This window comes from Cryptomeria japonica, chromosome 7, assembly GCF_030272615.1.
Source record: "Cryptomeria japonica chromosome 7, Sugi_1.0, whole genome shotgun sequence".
Lineage (NCBI taxonomy): Eukaryota > Viridiplantae > Streptophyta > Pinopsida > Cupressales > Cupressaceae > Cryptomeria > Cryptomeria japonica.
Genome location: NC_081411.1, coordinates 561,492,235 through 561,509,646, shown reverse-complemented (window position 1 = coordinate 561,509,646; position 17,412 = coordinate 561,492,235).

Sequence of the window (17,412 nt, the reverse complement as noted above, 5' to 3'; positions counted from 1 at the left end):
GTAGTCACCTCAAATAGTATATCAATTTGTAATATAGCCATTCTGGAGTCTTGGGGATGTTTTTAGTGGTCTATAGTGGTCCACAGTTGGAGTTATGTTGATCTAAGTTCGGGTGTGTAGTCACATAGTGACAATGTACAAGAATTTGTTGCATTCCTTTGCCTTCAAGTATTTGGTGATGCATCTTATGCATCTAAAAGTTTTTATGGTGGTCTGTATTGTAATTGGGGTAAGTTGAGTTGGTGTACCTTAACCATTTTATCATTTGAAGATGACCTATAATGTTTTGGTCCATGTAGTAGCATGCAGATCTATAAGCAATAATTTGGGATGGACAAGAAGGTGTGCCGACATGGTGTGACACGTCACACATTTCATTTTGCCTTTCACAATGCATTGGAGATTGGTTTTGGTTTGATTGTTTTGATTCTACACATTAAATCCAATTAGGTTGACCTAATTGATGGTGCTTTGGTTGTGAATAACATAAAAGGAATGAAATCATTTTTTATATGTATATAAGAGTTGTTTGAATTGTGCAAAGTGTTTGTGAAGTTGTGGAAAGGTTCACAAGCTCAATGAAGTGGTAATGAAGGTAATTACTATAGGATTTGAGAAATACAAATCCACAGAACCCAAAGAAACCTGCATGCAAGAAACCTATCACAGAGAAAGAGAGAGAACGAATACAAGGGTCTTGGCTCTGACAAAGTGAAAAGATGTATTATCAGAGAAAAATGAATCAAGAATATGAATAATACAAGAGATCAATTCTTATAAAGGAGATCAACACCAAAAGGAAAACCTAACCCTAAGGTGTGTGCATTTAATAATTAAATATTAATTATTAAATGACTAATATGTGCATAAAGGGAAATCTTAAGAGGAGAGTAAAGTTAATTAATTACTTTACTCTAACACCCCCCCTTAAGATGAGCTACAATGCAGCTACAAACAATGCAGAAGAAAGCAAAGGAACTACAATGCAATAAAGGGTCCCGACAACAAGGCCTGATCAGGTACCCTAATACAAGAGACTCTCTATAAAGCGGAATAAAGGAGAAAACCCAGTGGGAAAAAAATCCTCTCCAAAAAGAGATACAAAAACATGCTGAAAAGAAAACATGAAGGAAGGAAGGTCTCACTGAGACCCCCCAAGGACAACTTCCTTCACCCCAAGCATGGAGCACAACTGAAGATAGCGCGGAGATGCCAAAGGTTTAGTGAAGATGTCTGCAACCTGCTCCTCTGTAGGAATATACTCCAAGATGAGAGAACCATCCTGAATCAACTATCTGATGAAGTGCATGTGGATTTCAATGTGCTTTGTCCGCTGATGCTCCACTGGGTTGCGAGAAATATGAATGGCACTCTGATTATCACACCAAAGAGTAGTGGGACAATCTAGAGGAAACCCAAACTCTGTCATCGATTGCCGAAGCCATAAAACCTCCTGACTGGCTAACACTGCTGCACGGTACTCAGCCTCTATAGATGATAATGCAATAGCAGACTGCTTCTTGCAAGACCATGTAATAGGACCATAACCAAGGCAAAAAATGAAGCCAGAAGTAGACTTCCGATCATTGACATCACCAGCCCAATCGGAGTCAGTGAAGCCAATGATGTGAGGGGATCCTGAAGTGTAGTGAATGCCATAATGTGTGGTGCCCCGAATGTACCTCAAAATATGTTTGGTTGCTTGCCAATGGCTCTCATGAGGATCATGGGAGAACCGAGAGACAAGACCAACCACAAAGGAAAGATCCGGACGAGAATGTGTCAGGTACAACAAACTGCCAACCAACTGCCTGTATAAAGTGGGGTCTACTGAAAGAGTAGAGCAAGTGGAAGAAAAAACAACACCTGACTGAAATGGAGTGGGGGCAAACTTGCAATCAAGCATGCCAAATTGCTGAAGCATATCAAGAGCATACTTCTCCTGAAATATGGAAATCCCATCCGAAGACTGAATAACCTGTAGACCCAGAAAGAAGTGCAAGAGACCAAGATTTGTCATCTCAAACTGCTCCATCAAAGCTCTCTGAACACTCTGAATCATGGAGGATGAGCTACCTGTAATGATGAGATCATCGACATATAGCAAAAGAATCAAAAGATCACCCTCCTGATGCTGAAGATACACTCTGTGATCAGAATGACAGCGTGTGAAGTGTGAGGAAAGCAAAAAAGAGTCCATCTTCTCATACCAAGCCCGAGGGGCTTGTTTGAGACCATACAATGAACGTCGAAGTCTGCAAACCAAAGAAGTGTCCTGCACAAAACCCTGAGGCTGCTCCATATAGATCTCCTCATGTAGGTCTCCATGCAAGAAGGCACTCTTCACATCCATCTGAAACACTCTCCATCCCTGTGAAGCTGCAAGTGAAAGTACCAGGCGGATAGAATTCATCTTGGTGACAGGAGAAAAGGTCTCAGAGTAGTCAATACCCTCCACCTGAGAAAACCCCTTCACAACAAGATGGGCCTTATACTTATCAATAGAACCATCTGTAGCATACTTGGTACGATACACCCACTTGCACCGAACCAACTTTCTTCCCTTAGGAAGAGGACAAAGATCCCAAGTATGATTCTTCATCAAAGAAGAATACTCCTTATCCATGGCCCTATCCCACTCAAGGTGTCCGGTCACCTCTGAAAACTTTTGAGGATCATCTGAAAGGGCATGACTCAAAAGACTAGAACCAGATGTCCGAGCATGAGTGCGACGAGTATCTGAAGGATCACCTGCCAAAGAACCAGCTGCATCAACTGTATCACGGGCCCACTTCGGCAAAGATGGAGCAACTGGTGGTGGTGGAGATGGTGGATCATCATCTACATCATCCTCAAGAGATAAGTAATCCTCAAGAGATGAAGAGGAAGGAGTAGGAAATGAGGGAGAAGTTGGGGATGGAGAATCCATCTGAGGATAACACTCATCAAACTGGACATCCCACCGAAACAGGACCTCTCTGGAATCAGGATCAAACAACCTGTATGCCTTAACATCCTCACAATAGCCAACAAATATGAGTGGTCGGCTCTTCCTCTCCATGGTGTTCCACTGAGCATCAAGAATAAATGCCCAAGCCTCACTACCAAAAACTCGGAATGTAGAAACATCAGGCTTGACATGGGTCCAAGCCTCCTCAAGAGTCATATGTCGCAATGCCTTATGAGGCATCCGATTCTGAATATAATTGGCACAATTGACTGCCTCAGCCCAAAATGAAGAACTCATAGCTCGAGACTGTATCATACAATTTGCCATCTCCCATAAGGTTCTGTTCTTTCTCTCAGCAACACCATTCTGCTGAGGGGTGTAAGGAACTATAAACTGATGCTATAAACCATGCTCAGTGCAAAAATCTCTGAAAGCCTGATTTACATACTCCCCCCCATTATCTGTGCGTATCCGCCTGATAGAAAGTCCAGATTGCTTCTCCACAAATGTCTTAAAAATCCTAAATGAGTCAAAGACATCAGACTTGTACTTAAGAAAGTACACCCATGTACGTCTGGACAAGTCATCAATAAAAGTGAGTACATAACGGGCCCCTGAAAAGGAAGGAGTCGGAAAGGACATAAGATCACTGTGTACCAACTCGAGGGCAGCCCAAGCACGAGAGGCTCGACCCTTAGGAAAAGGATCTCGATGATGTTTGCCAAGGACACAACCGCGACATACACCATCCGTACAAGAAATCTGTGGAAGCCCAATCACAAGTGCCTGTGTACTCATCTGCTGTAGATATCTGTAATTGACATGGCCAAAACACTCATGCCAAAGCTTGCTCACTGAATCTGCATGTGCTATAAGAGAGGAACCAATAGTGTCTGAACTCTCAAAGCCATCAAAACTATATAAGTGAGATGCAGAATCCACACTCCCAGTAGCCACAACCAAGTCAGGGTCATGAAGATCTCGAATAACCACATCATGAGGTGAGAACTCAACTGTCTTACCAGAGCCAGAGTGGAAAATCTGATAAACGGATAGAAGGTTTGTCGAAATGTCAGGAACCAAAAGTACATCCTGAAGACAACCACCATCCAATGAAACAATACCAGAACCCTGAATAGAAAGTTGTGCTGAGTCACCAACTGCAATATGTCTAGTGCCGGTAGGGGCAAGAGCGGTGACCAAATCCTCTGTGTGTGTCATATGGTGAGAGGCACCAGAATCTAGAATCCAAGTGGATGCGGAGGACATTGCTCGTGCAGAAAGAGCATGACCTTTCCCTGTGGGCTGTGAAGGAGGTTATGGTGCACTGATATTATGTTGATGCATGGCTTCCTCCAAAGCCTCTAAACGTTTCCAACACCTGGAAACGGGATGTCCTTCCTTGCCACAAAAACTGCAAGGATCACCTGATTTCTTCTTAGTCTTGGAGGAAGACTCACCAGACTTTGAAGATTTACCCTGTTTAGAATTGGACTGTGGTTTTGAATCAAACTTAGGTGGTGGCTTGGAGGGATTCTCACTAGCCTCTGAATCTTTCTTAGGCTTCAGTTTCTGCTTCTGTTTTCCTTTGGAGGACTGGGCTACCAATGCTTGGTTCTGTGAACCTGAAAGTGAATCCAACTGCTTAAGCTTAGCTTGCTCACGAGTCAGACGATCACAAAAGACCTCAAAAGAAGGCATGACATGTCGAGCACCCAAGGCATCCATGGTGGAATAGAAGGTCGAAGAGAAGATCTGAAATGGACCCCAAAGCTTGGAGAGAATCAGGAAAATGCACTCTGTATCAGTCTTAGTCTTACCACAACCCTGCAAGATAGATCTTTGTTGTTTGAACTTCATCAGAAAGTCCTCAATAGAAGGAAACGAATTAGGTACCAAGGAAGTTAACTCTGCCTCAAGCTGCAAAGCTTTGAACTCGTTGACAGTACCAAAAAGTCCTTCAAACTTGGTCCAAATGGCTCGAGGAGTGAGACAACCCTCAAGATGAAACTGAAGACTGTCGGAAATGTGTAAAGCCATCAATCCCATAGCCTGATCCATATTGTTCCTGTGCTGCATAACCTCAAAAGGACGTGTCAACTGAGGTTGAATCTCATCCAAACAAGACCATAACCCTCTAGACTAGAGAAGAGTCATCATGCGACCCTTCCAAGTGTGGTAATTGTGCGGTGTGAGAGAGTCAATAGGCTTGTCGGCCATCCTGTGAACTGTGCCTCAACTGCTCTGAATGTTTTAATTATTATTAAGTGGTCTTTCAGAACTAGACAGAAGATGCAGAAGGGGTTTGATTGTTTTGTAGTGGTGTTTGTATATTCTATTTTTCTGATGTAAATAACAGAAAGCAAGAGAAAACACCCCCCCACAATGCAAAAAACTAATCCCCAGTACAAACTGAAAGCCAGAAAATGATAGAAAGTAATAACGGGTTGAGACAAAATTTGGAGCACCTAAAGAATTTTATAATGAAATAGACTATAGATCTGGAAAGAGCACAGAACCACCTTTCTGACGCCTATTCGCTTTCGAAAAATGGAGCAAAAACGAGCAAGTTATGCCCTCGGAGTGCAAAAAGGCTCTTCAGACTTTGACTGCAAAAAAATGCAATCAAACAGGATAAATTTGAAAAAATTCCTACACCATTAGAATGGGCTCAGAATCAACTTTCCAACGCCTATTCGTTTTTGAAAAACGGAGATCGGACGCCCAAGTTATGCCCGATTTGGTAAAACAGCTCCAAAAGGACCCAAATGGCCCTGCTAGCCCTCAGGGGCTTAAAAAAAATGGCCCCTGGTTCGCTAGGCGACCAGGGGCTGGCGCAGGGGTGTGGGCGGGCGGCTGGCGGCGCTCAGGCGGTGGGCGACGTGCGGGCGACGCGACGGTGGCCGGGAGGTGGCCGTCGGGCTGCGCACCGGCGGTGCATGCCTCCAAAGTGGATCCGCCTTTTTTAAAGAAAAAAAAACTGCGTTTGTTATTTTTTTTTATTTTTTTGAATTTTTCCGTCTCGAAATGTGTGCCCTAGGGCCGTACGACCTTGGGGCAAATTTTTTTTGCCTTCTGGAGCAACTGTGTCCAAATTGAACGAATTTTATATGGAAATAAGGGTTTTTGGATGCTACAAGCTCAACGGTGAGGTCCGTTTGGGCTCAAAGTGCACCGAAAAAAAATACCCCCCTATTCCAAAATAAAAAACAGAAGACAAACACAGATTTGATGCAACCAAAACCTAGATCTCAAAATCTTTCAAAAGTTTGAACAAGCTGCAATAGATCCAGCTCTGATACCATGTAGGATTTGAGAAATACAAATCCACAGAACCCAAAGAAACCTGCATGCAAGAAACCTGTCATAGAGAAAGAGAGAGAACGAATACAAGGGTTTTGGCTCTGACAAAGTGAAAAGATGTATTATCAGAGAAAAATGAATCAAGAATATGAATAATACAAGAGATCAATCCTTATAAAGGAGATCAACACCAAAAGGAAAACCTAACCCTAAGGTGTGTGCATTTAATAATTAAATATTAATTATTAAATGACTAATATGTGCATAAAGGGAAATCATAAGAGGAGAGTAAAGTTAATTAATTACTTTACTCTAACAATTACAAATTTGTTTTAACAAAGAACTGTAATCAACATATCAGTGGATGTGGTTGCCTACAATTCAATCTTGCTAATATATCTCTTTCATATGTAATGTATCTTACTTTGAAGAAGTGATCTTCAATATTCACAAGTCTTTTGAATCTTGCCTTGAGGTTGTGCGCCTCAATCTTGTAATTCCACATCAAGGGTAGTGAGCTCCTTGGCCTTGAGCCTAAACATTGTAACTTTTTCTTCATATAGTGAGATATTTCTCACCGTGGTTTTTCTACGTAAAATCTTGGTGTTCATGTGTGATTTCTATTGTGTTTCTTAGTTCTTTACTTTTGCACATGTGGTGAATGGAATGAATGATAATTGAGTGATTAACTTGGTTAAGTTTTAGTATATGTTAATTAAATTCTAGTGCACATGACTAATAAATGATCAACCATGGTCTAATCCACACATTACATAAATGACCAATAAAGGTTTAATTGAGTCCTAGAATGGCTTGAAAATAATAAAATATATCAAGGAAATCACACTATTATAGATATTGATATTGAAAACAAATGAAAGATATTGTAGAGCTAAGCTCCAGGTGATATAAGAAATTTTGGGTCACATAAAAATAATGTGTTGAAATAAATACATTATGTCTTAGATATGATGATCTTGATATAATCAAATAACCAAAAAATTTAAATAAGAAAATTAGATCTAAATAAATGGGTTGATAGATTGAGTACTTTGGAATTATGAAGATACTTTTCTATTCTGAATGAAGTGGTAATTAGCCTTGTACTTTACTTGATAATGTAGTATGATAGGTAATCAATAAAAATAAATAAAAGTGTGTATATTTAATCACAATGGATTGAGATAAATTTAGGCTCTATAACTATTATAGACAATGGCATGTCATGTTGGCTAGGCTTAAATTGGATTGGATTGTGTAGTTTAGTCCATCTACCACAAGCTAGTCTATTGTTGATTTTCCTTCTTGAAATCACTCATCATTAATTGAAACCTGTTTTTTATAGAGGATTGTGCTAAAATTTATAGTTGGGATAACTTCAATGCTAGAGAAGTTTTAGACTTCTCTTGGTAGTAGTTTAGTATCTATATGAAGAGTACAAGTTCATAATTGTGCCACACATGCAACACAAACGTAAGCTTGATGAATTGGTGTAAATGTAAATATATAAGTTTAGAGTATTTGTGAATCAAATAATTCTTCTTTGTGCTTCCATCTATTTCCCTTCTATTTTTTTAATGAGTCTTATGTCTATAAATACATGTCTATTGTTGCTCAATATAATTTTTTTAGCATGAAGGCCAATATTAACAATGACTAATATTTTTGAGGGTTAGATTTGGAGCATGGGATTCAAAATTTGAATTAGGTGGACTACAAAATGTACAACCTAGTTCATGGATTAGGCCATGGAATGCAATCTAATCTCAAGTGTCAGGTAACCTAAGTGGTGCAGGAGAAATATGATACAAGTTTGCATCTTTAGGATGTGTGTTGATCCATGGTGGTCCCAAGATAATGTAATAAGCCATAAGGCTCCCAGATGTGTAAATTTGGTCCAAAGCCTTATATGGGAATTTAATTTGTGTTTTTTGTGTTTAGGAGTCTTAGATATGTTGTGTGTTCATTATTTCCCTTCTGGTGTGAAGGCAAGAGCCAAATTGTAATAATGGTCCAAAGTTGCAATGTTGTCATGAGCAACTTTGACAAGTTTTTGCATTTTTGGTTACCCAACAGTTAGTTGGTTGAATGTACACATTGGGAGTGGTTGGAGCAGTTCCTTGGAATGATATAAGCCCGAGGAATGATGCTGACAGGTTAGGAGAAGTTGGTGATGAAATTCTTGTTTCCAAATCAATCTAAAACTGCAATTTACTCCATTTTCCTTGTGTGTTATGCAATTTTTATAGATTTGTACAAATGCTTGGCATGAATTAAGAGCAGGACAAGTTGAGGTTATGAATCATCTTTCATTTGGTATTGGAGTGAGGTCTTGAAACACTTTGTTTTGAAAGTGAGAGCATTTTCTTTATCGCTGGCCTAAGAAACCCTTAAAACCAGGGTTTTGACGCAAAAGGGGTCACAATTCAACATTCCATCTTGGGAATAGCCTGAAACCTTGGGGAATGTTGAATTGGCTTGTATATTAAATGTTCCAAGTGGTTTGAGAGGCAGGAAGTGTCATTTGCAATTTTTAAGATGATTCCCTAGGCTTGACATCTCTTATGTGGCAAGCCTGTGCAACAGAAGAAGTGGATGAAACCCTTGGACAACAGATTGAAAGGTGAGTGAAATTGGCATGGGAGGGACCCTTGAACATGTACAGACTTCAGAGAAGTGTCCAATCTTCCTTATAATATGATCGGTGAATACTTTTAGTGTCAAACCTCCAATACCAGCTAGAGAGGCATAATTAGGGGTAATATGGACATACCTCTTAAACACAAAACCCAGATACCAAAGTGTGAAGTTTCTAAGGGTATCCAAATATATGATTTGTTTTAGGGTTTTTTAAGGAATATTGGAAGAGATTGTGCAAAAACCCAAATAGAAGGCCTAATTTCTTGTAGCCCTTATTAGGTCTCTAAGGGTAAATGATATTGGGGATCTTGTAGAATCTATTCAAGAGGTCCAAGTCAATGAAAATGCCTTGTCTCACATGATGTTTCATCCACAAATGTCATACTTCACCATTTGAGCTAAAGATCCTATTTGCTAAGGCTTTGGGGTTGTTAGGTGTTCTTGGTTGGAAGGGTTGAGTCAATAGGAGTAGAAGACTCTTTGTCAATTTGGAGTTGTCTTATTGTGAGAGATCCTTAGGAAGGATACCAAGCCTTGGGAATGCTGAAGACATTACACCATTGGATGGTGTCTAATGAAGACCCTTTGAAGGGAGAAAATCAATCAAGTTGTGTACAACACCAAACCCTCTGCATCAAATTGATATCAAAGATGATACTTGGGGTGAAGTAGTGTACGTTAGACATAGAATTTGGAGAAGAGGCTGACACAATGCCTTCTAAGGCAATGAACCCAGAGGCCATCAAGAAGATGGTAGAGGAGTTGGTTGTTGAGAAACTCAAAGAGGTTGGATAGTCCAAAGGAAAGGACAAAGCATGGGATGATGACTCAGAGGAAGAGAAAGAGAATGAGGAGTAGGAAGCTATTGCTAAAGAGGCTCAGAAGATGGCACCTAATCAAAAAATGTTCTTGGATGCTTTGAAGTCAATAAATAGACACAATGTAGAGAGTTTGCCTACCTATGGTGGTAGCATGGATGGAGAAGAGGTGATTGAATGGATAGAAGCACTCAACAACCACTTTGAGTACAAAGAAATTCCTGAGGAGAAGAGATTGAGTTTGGCTAAATCTAGACTCAAGGGGTCTGCCTTGTTATGGTGGACGATATTACAAGAAGAAAGGGTAAATGAAGGGAAGAAGAAGATATCCTCTTGGGAGAGGATGAGGAACAAAATCAAAAGCCAATTCCTACCAATAGACTATGAGGTGCAGATGTACAAGAAGCTGCAAAATCTCAGACAAAGAGAGTTAGATGTGAGTGCATATACTGAAGAATTCCACAAACTAAGTCTTAGATCAAGGAAGCATGAAGAGGAGGTGGAGAAGGTGGCTAGATACTTGAATGGCCTTAGGAAAAACATTCAAGATGAGATAAGCATCTTGGCTCCAGACACTATACACAAGTGTTTTCAATTGGCATTGAGAGTGGAAGATAAGATAAGGAGGAGAGGAGAGAAAAAAAATAGAGGAAGAGGAGGCAAAAATTTCAGAGGTAGAGATGGCTATGGAGGAAGGAACACTCCTAACAAAAATGATGACTCTAGTCAACAAGAGCCTAATAGAGAATCCCATAATAGGAATGGAGGCTTTAGAGGAGGAAGGAGACCTTTTGGCAGGGGTAGACAAGGAAGTCAAGGCAGAGGTCTGGGGGTTTTCACTGGCAAGTGCTACAATTGCAACCAAGTAGGCCATATCATGAGTAGATGCCCTGAGAAAGCTTCTAGTTCACATGGACCAGAAAGAAGGAACCAACTTGTGCAAGAGGATGATAGTCAAAGTGTCAATCCCCCCATGGTAAATATAGGTCCCACCTTGAGTGGAGATAGTCTTATGCTAAGGAGGACGTTATTGAAGGTACCCCAACACAAGGAGCCTCCACAAAGGAAGACACTCTTCAAGACCACTTGTAAGTCTCATAATAAGGTTTGTAAGGTAATTGTTGATTCTAGATCCACATATAATATTGTTTCTTTGGAAATGGTAGAGAAATTAAAATTGAAAAGGTTACCACATGTGAGTCCTTATAGGGTGTCTTGGCTTAACAAGGGGCATCATGTAGTGGTAGATGAACAAACTTGGGTAGATTTTGAAATGAGGGATTATAAGGATAGGAACTTGTGTGATATCCTACCTATGGATTCTTGTCACCTATTGTTAGGCCGCCCTTGGAAATATGATATCAAAGCACAACATGATGAGGAGAAGAATGTGTACATCATTACTATGAATGGTAGACAATTTAGGATGGATCCTTTACTTGTTCAAGGGGAAGAGAAGATTGTTAGTCCAAATTTCATGTTGCTTAGTGGTAAGGAGTTTTCAAAGATCCTCAAGCAAGAGGGGACCCAAGGTTATGCTTTAGTTTTGCACCCAAGGGATGAACCTATACTGAGAAATGGTGAAAAGAAGGAGATTCCTAGTGAAGTACAAGTCATGATGGATAGATATAAGGGAGTTGTGGCAAAAGAAATGCCTGATAACTTGCCTCTAATCAGAGATATCAGTCATCAAATTGATCTAATCCCGGGTGTAACCTTACCTAACAAAGCTGCCTACAAGATGACTCCTAGTTAGAATGAAGAGATAGCAAGATAAGTGCAATAACTTCTAGATAAGGGGTTGATGAGGAAGAGTTTGAGACCATGTGATGTACCTATTGTGTTGGCACCAAAAAAATATGGAACCTGGAGAATGTGTACCGATTCCAGGGCCATCAACAAGATCACAATTAGGTACCGATTTCTTATGCCTAGGATTGAAGACCTAATGGACTATCTTAGAGGGTCATGCTATTTTTCAAAGATTGATATGAAATCAGGTTATCATCAGATAATAATTAGACCTGGTGATGAGTGGAAGACAACCTTTAAAACTAATGAGGGCTTGTATGAGTGGATGGTAATGCCATTTGGGCTCACAAATGCACCAAGTACCTTTATGTGCCTCATGAATGAGGTATTAGTTGAATTCATTGGCAAATTTGTTATTGTTTATCTTGATGACATCTTGGTGTTTAACAGGTCCAAGGAAGAACATTTGAAGCATTTGGATCAAGTTTTGAGGAAGCTTCATGAGGAGAAATTGGTAATCAATCTACAGAAGTGTGAATTCATGAAAACTGAATTGGTGTATCTAGGCTTTGTGGTTTCTAGTGGATGTTTGAAAATGGATCCTTCAAAGGTTGAAGCTATTATCAATTGGCCTACACCTAGGACAATAGGTCATGTTAGGAGTTTTCATGGATTGGCTTCTTTTTATAGAAAATTCATCAAAGGTTTTAGTCATGTTTGTGCTCCTATTCTTGACATTATAAAAGGAGGAATCAAATGCAGGTTTGAATGGACAGAGAAGGCATCCAAAAGCTTTGGGATTTTGAAAAGGTTGCAGAATTTCCCACCTTGAGACTCCCTAACTTTAATCAACTTTTTACAGTTGAATGTGATGCAAGCAAGCAGACAATAGGTGCAGTCCTTAGCCAAGAAGGACATTCGGTGGCATTATTTTCAGAGAAATTGAATGAGGCTAAGCAAAGGTATTCAACCTATGATTTGGAGCTCTATGCAATGGTGAAAGAACTCAAAAAGTGGCGCCATTATCTTCTTCCAAAGGAGTTCATTATTTATACTGATAACCATGCATTGAGTTTTTTAAATGGACAGGAGAAGTTGAATCAAAGGCACATCAAGTGGGTTTAGCAAATCCAACCTTACACCTTCACCATCAAACATCAGAAGGGTGTGTCTAACAAGGTTGCAGATGCTCTGAGTAGAAGAACCCTCATTGTCCAAGAAATTTAGTTGCAAAGCATTGGCGTTGATTCTCTTAAAGCCATGTACAAGGAAGATAAAGATTTTAAAGATGCATATGAAGTTTGTACTAAGTTTGCTGACTCTTTTCATGTTGAGTTTTTTGATTTCATGTTGTAGGATGGATTTCTCTTCAAGGGGCATCAACTATGCATTCCTCAATGCTTTATGAGGGAGAATATCATTAGGGAAAAACACAATGGCATCCTTGGAGGTCATTTTAGTTTGGATAAGACCTTGGAGCAGGTATCAAGGTTTTACTTTTGGCCTAAGATGCAAGCAGAAGTAAGAAGGTTTGTTGAGAATTGCCCTATTTGTCAAAGGGCAAAAAGTGTTTCAACTAATGCTGGATTATATCATCCTTTACGGATTCCTACGAGGCCTTGGGAAAGCCTTAGTATGGATTATGTACTTGGTTTGCCCAAAACTCCTAGGGGGTTTGATAGTGTCTTTGTAATTGTTGATAAGTTCAGTAAGATGGCTCATTTTGTGCCATGTAAATGCACAAATGATGCATCTCATATTGCGGGTCTATTTTTCAAAGAGGTTGTAAGGATACATGGTTTGCCTCTCAATATTGTCACTAATAGAGACTCCAAGTTTGTGGGTCATTTTTGGAGGACTATCTAGAAGAAATTGGGTACCAGTCTGTCATTTTCTTCAGCATACCACCCTCAGACCGATGGACAAACTGAGGTGGTTAATAGATGTCTTGGTAATCTCCTTAGATGCCTTACCAAGCAGCATAGACAAGGTTGGGACTTGGTGATTGGACAAACTAAATATGCATACAATGATTCAGTAAATAGGAGTACAGGGAGGAGTCCATTTGAGGTTGTGTATGGCTTACATCCTAGAGGGATACTTGAGCTTAGAGATCTTGGAGACATGGACAAAAGGAGTGCCTGAGGAGAAGACTTTGCCATCACTATGAAGGAGATTCATGGTCAAGTTAAAGTTTCACTTCAACAAAGTGCTGATAAGTACAAACTCAGAGCAAATGTTAAGAGGAGAGATCTTCAGTTCAAGGTAGGGGATTTGGTGATGGCCTACCTAAGGAAAGAGAGACTACCCAAGGGCCAACCCTCCAAACTACTCATGAAGAAAATAGGTCCTCTCCGGGTGGTTCACAAATTTGGCAACAATGCATATGAAGTTGAGCTTCCACCAGACTTGGGAATATCTCCCATCTTCAATGTGTGTGATCTAACAACTTTCAAGGGGTCTTTGACTGATGCAACACTTGATTCATCTCTTGTGGAAGAGGATGTAGATTGGGCGAAGGATACCTAGCAAGCCATTGGAATTGGAGTGAATTCTTGAGTCCAAGGTGATCAAACAAACCAGAAAAGGAGTGTACAAGGAATACCTAGTCAAATGGAAGGGGCTTCCTGAATTTGAAGCTACATGGATGCCTGAAGGTGATATCATCAAGCATGGAACCACAATCACCCGGTTAGCGACTAAAGGGACTTGAGTTTCCCTGTCCCGGGGAGTATGGTGCAAGGGCACTAGGATACAAGTTTGCATCTTTAGGATGTGTGTTGATCCATGGTGATATTTTGTGGTAGGATGTGTGTTGATCCATGTTGATCCATGCTGATATCCATGGTGGTCCTAAGACAATGTAATAAGCCATAAGGCTCCCAGATGTGTAAATTTGGTCCAAAGCCTTATATGGAAATTTAATTTGTGTTTTTGGTGTTTAGGAGTCTTAGATATGGTGTGTGTTCATTCTTTCCCTTCTGGTGTGAAGGCAAGAGCCAAATTGTAATAATGGTCAAAAGTTGCAATGTTGTCATGAGCAACTTTGACAAGTTTTTGCATTTTTGGTTACCCAACGGTTAGTTGGTTGAATGTACACATTGGGGGTGGTTGGAGGAGTTCCTTGGCATGAGGAATGATTCCAACAGGTTAGGAGAAGTTGGTGATGAAATTCTTGTTTTCAAATCAATCTAAAACTGCAATTTACTCCATTTTCCTTGTGTGTTATGCAATCTGTACGGATTTGTACAGATGATTGGCATGAATTAAGAGAAGGACAAGTTGAGATTGTAAATAATCTTTCATTTTCCATTGGAGTGAGGTCTTGAAACACTTTGTTTTGAAAGTGAGAGCATTTTCTTTATCATTGGCCTGAGAAACCCTTAAAACTGAGGTTTTGATGCAAAAGGGGTCACAATTCAACATTCCATCTTATGAATGGCTTGAAACCTTGGGGAATGTTGAATTGGCTTGTATATTAAATTTTCCAAGTGTTTTGGGAGGAAGGAAGTGTCATTTGAGATTTTTAAGATGATGCCCTAGGCTTGACATCTCTTATGTGACAAGCCTGTGCAGCAAAAGAAGTGGATGAAACCCTTGGACAACAGATTGAAAGGTGAGTGAAATTGGCATGGGAGGTAACCTTGAACATGTATAAACCTCAAAAAGTTTCCAATCTTCCTTCTAATATGACTGGTGAATACTTTTAGTGTCAAACCTCCAATACCGGCTAGAGAGGCATAATTAGGGGTAATGTGGATAGACCTCTTAAACACAAAACCCAGATGCCAAAGTGTGCATTTTCTAAGGGCATCCAAATCTATGATTTATTTTAGGGGTTGTTAAGGAATATTGGAAGAGATTGTGCAAAAACCCAAATAGGAGGCCTAATTGCTTGTAGCCCTTATTAGGTCTCTAAGGGTAAATGATATTGGGGATCTTGTAGAATCTATTCAAGAGGTCCAAGTCAATGCAAATGACTTGTCTCACATGATGTTTCATCCACAAATGTCATACTTCACCATTTGAGAAAAAGATCCTATTTGCTAAGGGTTTGGGGTTGTTAGGTGTTCTTGGTTGGAAGGGTTGAGTCAACAGGAGTATAAGACTCTTTGTCAATTTGGATTTGTCTTATTGTGAGAGATCCTTAGGAAGGATACCAAGCCTTGGGAAGGCTGAAGACATTACACCATTGGATGGTGTCTAATGAAGACCCTTTGAAGGGAGAAAATCAATCAAGGTGTGCACAACACCAAACCCTTTGCATCACTAAGGTTGTGCATTAGTTTAAACTAAGAGGCCAAGTATTAGATTTTTTCTAGTAAGGTTTGGTAAAATTAATTTGTGCACCAAATAGATTAAATTCAATGCCATGACAATATATTTACATGTGTTCAAAATGGTATAAATGGTGTGTGTGTGTGTGTGTTTGTGTGTGTGTGTGTGTGTGTGTGTGTGTGTGTGTATTCCTTTCATTAAACATAACAATTTTAGTACTTTGTGACCCCTATTTAGCTTACAATTCTTATCTTCTAGTTAGCTTTTATCTCTCTTCTACTCTTATCATTTTTCTTAATTTATGAAAACACCCACCTAGTGGATAGTGCAATCACTATAACATACTTTGTTTTATGAGGTAATTTTCCTCATGATATTGAGAAGATGAGTAGTCTATGGTTTACTTATTCAAAATGAACTAATGTAGCCCAAATGTTGTCAAAATTGTTTTAGAATCATTTTTCAATCTTGAAACACCTATCTAACCTATTTGAGATATTTGATATACGTTTCTTAAGACCAATATCTTTGGACATCTTTTAGATAGATATATTTAAGATATCTTTGTTAGTTAGACAATATGGCCAAAACTATATGAAGAAAACCTATCAACAATGTTTTGTTTACACTTATATAGTGTGAAGCTAAACTAAGCCTCTTCTAAACACTCATTATTCAAGTTAGGAAACAACCTATATAGGGGGTCTCAATATCTACAACTATGGAGTGGCAAGCTTTACGATCTATGAGAAAAAATTGTTATAAGATAAACCCTACATTTTAGTTGTTATCCTTTTTATATTTATGATGTTGGGATGAAGTATTGTAGTTTTTAAATAGATAATATGATTAACGTCTTAAAAATTCTTATCTAAAATTATTACCATTTTAAATTATATAGTTGAATATTTGGTAATGGGCTCCACACCCCTTACAATGTACTAAACTTTAATGATTGCTTTATTGGTAGATATATCACTCTCTTATGGGGATGCTGAACACTTTGTCTAATGGGACTACCTCTCTCATCTTCTTTCTTCTCCACTACAATGGTATTACTACTTCTCTAACACCTTTTGTGGGACTACCATTTCTTTAACACCTCTTGTGGGACTATCACTCCTCCATCTCCCCCTTCACTTGTATCTCCTTGTATGTCACTACTTTTTCAACGTACCTTTGGTTGTATTTTCTATTAGATTATTCCTCTTTCTTTTTGCCTATTTTAGTCACCTCTTCTTCCTCACCTATGATGCCTTTGCTCCACCTATGAGGCCTTTGCTCCAACCATACTACTCCAAATACATCTGATATGAGCTTAACTCTAGTTTCTCTAGCATCACTTGCAAGAATACCACTCTACCAATTAAAGCAAGAAAACCATTTAACACATGCCCATCGACATTATGATAACACTTTTAGGGATTCAAACATTTGTCTCTCACATGAGAACCAAATGGTCCTACTACATGAACACAACCTATTCATAATTAAAATTGCCACTATGAATTACTCTTGTTATATTAATTGGATCATTGGATTGTAAAAAGGTCCTAAATTAGAAGGTTGTAACTCAATTATAGGAAGAGCACTAGTAGCTATCATAGCTAACTTCACACACCCATAGATCCTAAACGGTACATTGGTTTTTTTTTTTTAGTTGTCTTCGTA